The sequence below is a fragment of the Phyllostomus hastatus genome, unplaced genomic scaffold (assembly GCF_019186645.2).
Source record: "Phyllostomus hastatus isolate PE091 unplaced genomic scaffold, TTU_PhHast_1.1 phas_contig_1162, whole genome shotgun sequence".
NCBI lineage: Eukaryota > Metazoa > Chordata > Mammalia > Chiroptera > Phyllostomidae > Phyllostomus > Phyllostomus hastatus.
In genome coordinates, this window is record NW_025333537.1 from 4,583,015 (window position 1) to 4,588,141 (window position 5,127).

Consider the following 5,127-nt stretch of genomic DNA (forward strand, 5'->3'; position numbering starts at 1 on the left):
ATGGACTTCAAGTTAAGTTTTTTGATACTGCAGAATCTCAGTCAGCACCTATCTGCATTAGTAATAACATCCATTAGCTGGCACCAATGGTGCCAGGCACTGTGCTAAATACTTGCTAAATATCACTTTTAATTATCATAAGAACACTGCAGACATTATCATTTCCCATTTGAAGAGGCAAAAACCGAAGTCCAGAGAGGTGAATCAACTGTCCCAAAGTCACGCAGCTGTCATGTGGCAGAGCTGGGACCTGAGTCCAGCTCCCCACAGCCTCTCTACCAAGTAAGTGCTCAACCAACACTTTTTGACTTAAATCAATTCAACTTTCCAACCTCCCCAAAACAGCCAGTGTGTGGGACAAGGAGGTAGTAAGTTTTAAGCCTAACAGTGGAAGCCAACATCTTCATAGAACCTTGCCAGCAACACTGAACTAAGCACAGCCTTCTGTCCCCAGCACATCTCCCCAAACACTCTTCACAGGACTCTCACGTCTGCCCTGGACATTTATCCATTCCTTGACTCTCAGATACCTTTTGCTCCCCACACTCCATAAAATGGGAATCTTAGTGTGCCCATTCTTCAGATGAGGACACTGGGGCTCAGGGAGGTGAAGTCACTTGTTGCAGATCACACAAGGGCTTCAGTCAAAATCAAGACCCTGCAGGAAAAGACCCAGGGGAACTGTGTCTTCATCCATTCATGCTCACAGAGAGGGGAGCAGCCAATGTTCGCTGAATGCATGCATGCATGAACCAATGAACCAATGAATGAATGAATGAATGAATGAATGAATGATGGGGATGGAAGGGAAAGCAAGCAAGTAGTTTCCTATTGTCAATATCCTGTCAGAAGGTAAGAGATGATCATCACTGATGAGCAATAATCTTTTTTTAAAGATTTTATTTATTCATTTATTTTTAGAGAGGGAAGGGAGGGAGATAGAGAGAGAGAGAAACATCAATGTGCAGTTGCTGGGGGCCGTGGCCTGCAACCCAGGCATGTACCCTGACTGGGAATCAAACCTGCAACACTTTGGTTCACAGCCCGCACTCAATCCACTGAGCTACGCCAGCCAGGGCTGATGAGCAATAATCCTTATATACAGATTCCTCTCACGTGAAGCTCTCAGGAAAGAAATAGGGAACTGTCTTCGTTTGGGAGCCAAGAGAACTCAGAGGTGACTGTGCCTTTATTTCCACAACATCCCATTCAATGATACAATGGAGAAACCAAAGGCCTTGAAGGTAAGTCCAAGGTCAGCTATGTGGTCTACCAATTATCAGCTGTGTGACCTTGAACAAGTCACTTGGCCTGTCTGGGCCATTCTTCTCATCCCCGAAAAGGAAATTCATAGATGCATCTCCCAGGGTTAATAAAATAAGATGCACATAGCAGGCAATCATTAAACACCAGCTCCCTTTAGCAGTTCTCTTTACTCTCCCATGGCTCAGTTCCTCACATTTCAGATAGAGAGGCTGTAACTTTCTCTGTTTGAAGAGAACTGAATAGTTGCTGAAACCCCTCACATGCTAGCCACCAGCTGCCTCCCTAGGAACTGGAGGCTTAAATGGGACACTGCACATGAAATGCTTTGAGGGCCTCAGAAGAAAAGGGGCGAGAGGATTCAGAGAGTTATTATTAGACGTGGAAAGGAGAGAGCGGGCGTCCACACGCGCCTCTCTTATAATCAAACTGACATTGAAGTTTACAGTGCATTGAACACTGCGCTCCAGTCTGCAGAGCTAAAAATGGAAACCTGTGAAAGCAGCAGCTGGGTTGAAAGGGGAGTGGGCCTGGTGCGCGCTGAGCGGGCTCCTACAGGCCAGAGAGCAGAAAAGATGCCGGGCCGGCTGTCGCCACCTGAGCTGAGGCAGCAGCAGGCCCTGTGCGGGCTGGGACGCTGGGACACACCACACGTGATGCAGACCCCCAAACGGACCTGAGACCCCACAACCTTGCAGGATTCCTAGAAACAGCCAAGCCAAGGGGTGCAGCCTGCCCTTGGCAAGGTACTTCACTGTTCTGGGCCTCAGCTTCCCCATCTTTAAGGTGGAGATATGACAAGGGTTGTTATGAGGATTTAACCAGTTAATACATGAAAGTGCTTTGCAAAGTGCCTGGTGGACGGTGAGCTTGAAGCGGCTGTTAGCTTACACAGGTGTGGGCCTGGTTTACCAGCTGTCACGTGTGAAACCGGCCCCTCCCACCAATCTCACTGATTGCCTCCAAATGAAGTCCTATCTATCCTCTATGCCTTAGTCCGAATTCAATTTTCTGGTAAAACCACATGTTCTGGGAGATTCATTCATCCAGTGGGCACCTATCAGTACTATGTGCCAGGAGCTGTCCTAGGCGCTGACCCCACAGGCATGAACGAGAGAGACAAAAGTCCCTGCCCTCGTGAACTTGCATTTCAGTGAGTACTTATGGTATAGTTTCTCTAATTACCATAACTCCAGAACACATTTAAAGCATGTTCTTGGACCTCTTACAATCAGCTCAGGTACTATGAGAATGTTTCTTTTTTTTTCCATTTTTAAAAATTTTATTGTTCAAGTACAGTTTTCTGCCTTTTCCCCCCTTCTTCTGCCCCCAACCCAGCCATCCCCACCTCCCTCCCCTGATTCCAACCCCCCCCCTTGGTTTTGTCCATGTGTCCTTTATAGTTGTTCCTGAAAACCCTTCACCCTTTTCCCCCCATTATCCCCTCCTACCTCCCCTCTGGTTACTGTCCATTTGTTCTTAATTTCAGTGTCTCTGAAATTATTTTGCTTGCTTGTTTGTCTTGTTGACTAGGTTCCACTTAAAGGCGAGATCATATGGTATTTGTCTTTCATCATCTGGCTTATTTCACTTAGCATAATGCTCTCCAGTTCCATCCATGCTGTTGCAAAGAATGTTTCAAATATGCAGATCTTTCTGCAAAACAGGCAGCTGAACTGCTCCAGGGCAGGGAGGTCCCCATTCCTCTCCCCAGGAGCACTCCGCTGGCCACTCTTCCAGAGGGTAAAAAAATTCTAACTGCCCCTGACTAACTGGCCATCCTGTCTCACATTTCTCTGTCTCCTTCTCCTGGGAACACCACGTTATGGTAAAAATAGCCCTTTGTACAAGCCAGCTTCTCTGCCTGCATGGCCCCCTTATTCCGCACCCCCAGTGACATTTTAGCAGCAGGTCAGCCCTGCCCAGAGCTCTCCGCAGAGGGCACGAGGCTGTTTGAAGAGTCTGGCCGTCCCTGGCACGGGTGCCTGTCCTCCGATGGAGCGGGCCTGGGGGGACTGAGGGCAGATGTTCTAAAAGGGCAGCCCCCGACTGTCAGGAACCGCCTTGGCCTTCTCTGACTCCCTGCGGACAGCCCCCGGGGAAGGGAGTCTGCAGGGAGGCTCAGCTCCTGCAGGAGGGGAGGCCAGGAGGGCCACGATCTGCTAACGGAGGCGAAGAGCATCAGAGCCAGTGAGCCTCACGGGATCGTTCTTCCTCCTCCACACAACATAACAGACGCTGTGCCATGGCCTGGGCATCTGATCGGATTTCCCATCGAAGACGGTGGCCACTGACCATGGACACACCATTACCCTTCCTGAACCTCGCTCCCTGTTCTGTAAAACGGAGACCAAAAAGATCCCTCCGGATGTTAGTGGGGGCCCTGAGAGGAAATGAAATAACAGCTGAGACAGTATTTGGTAATCACTGTCTCCTGTGTAACTAATTCCCTGCTGCGGCCACAGGGCCTGGAAACCGAAGTCGTGAGAAGGGTGGGAAGCACCGTTCTGTGTGAAGAGAACGGAAGAGTGTGCCTCAGTTTCTTCATCGGCAGCACGGGTTTCCCAGTAGAACAATCCTCGGAGATCTGCTATGGAACAGGTGAATGGGGTCAATACGGAACAGGTTAAGGGAAGGATAAGGAGAGTGGCCGAGCACCCTGCTTTGTCCACGTCTGACCTGAGGGGGAAGGGGAGGAGGTTCCCCAGAAGGAAAACCCCCAGCGCCCCCGGACAAGCTGGTCACTCCAGGACTCAGTGAGCTAATGCTGCGTCTGACAAATGCAGTGTCTGGCATCTCGTAAGATCCAATGAGCATTAATCAGCTAGTGAGCAAGGCTGCTGAACAAACCAACGAGCTCCGAATCTAGATGATTCTAACGTGCAGCGGAGGCTGAGAACCATGGCTAGAGGGTTTAAATCCCTCTGCACCACGGTTCTTGAGGCTGCTGACGGATCAGAGTCACCCAGAGCACTTTTTAAAACTCCCCATGCAGGGCCCCCACCCCACCCCCAGACTAATGGAATCAGAAGCTCTGGCTTGGGGCCTGGCGTTATTTTTGATGAGCGCCCTGCGGGAACCTAACCTTCAGGCAGGGATGAGGACCCCCTGCTCTGAAACTAAGCAGGTTCCCACCCAAGGGAAGAGAGCCCTTGCACACCTACTGGGTGACTTTCGGGAGCCAGTCATTCAATCCAAGCTGCTACGAGGATTCAAGGTGAGAAGATGTCATGGAACAAGAAGTTCAATAAGGGGCAGGCTTATGATTATTCGTTTAATCTGCATAACAAGGTGGCTTGGAGTCCAGACTCTGGGGTCTGCCTGGATCCCAGTCCCAGTCCCGCTCCTCCCTGAGGCTGTGGCTTTGAGGAAGCCACTCACCTCTCAGTGCCTCAGTGTCCTCATCGGTACAAATGAGGACATTAATAGCTCCTTTGTGGGGTCCTCTCAGAGTTACAGGAATGAAGGTAGGTAGCACTGAATAAGAGCTGAGTGATTTCCTCACTTGCAAGATGTGAATGGGTCCAAGATGAACCCGGTCTGCAGACGAGGGCCCTGAAGCTTACAGAGCGGGTCCCAGGTCACCCAGTTACTGACCACAGGGGCCAGCAGTGGTCTGGTCAGAAATCACTTTCATCTGCCGCCCCCCTTCCCGCATGTTCCACACCCTGGCTGGGTGCCTTGCCTCTCCCTGGTCCCATGCCTGTCCCCTGTGCTCTTCCCACCTTTGTCACTACTTCAGTTTCGGGGCCCAGCAGCCATAGGCAGACGAGTAACACCAGTCACTGAGAAGGGCTCCGGGTCAAAGACACGACAAAGTCAGGCCCCCGCATCCAGCAGCTTCCTCCAGGTGCGAGTCTCAGA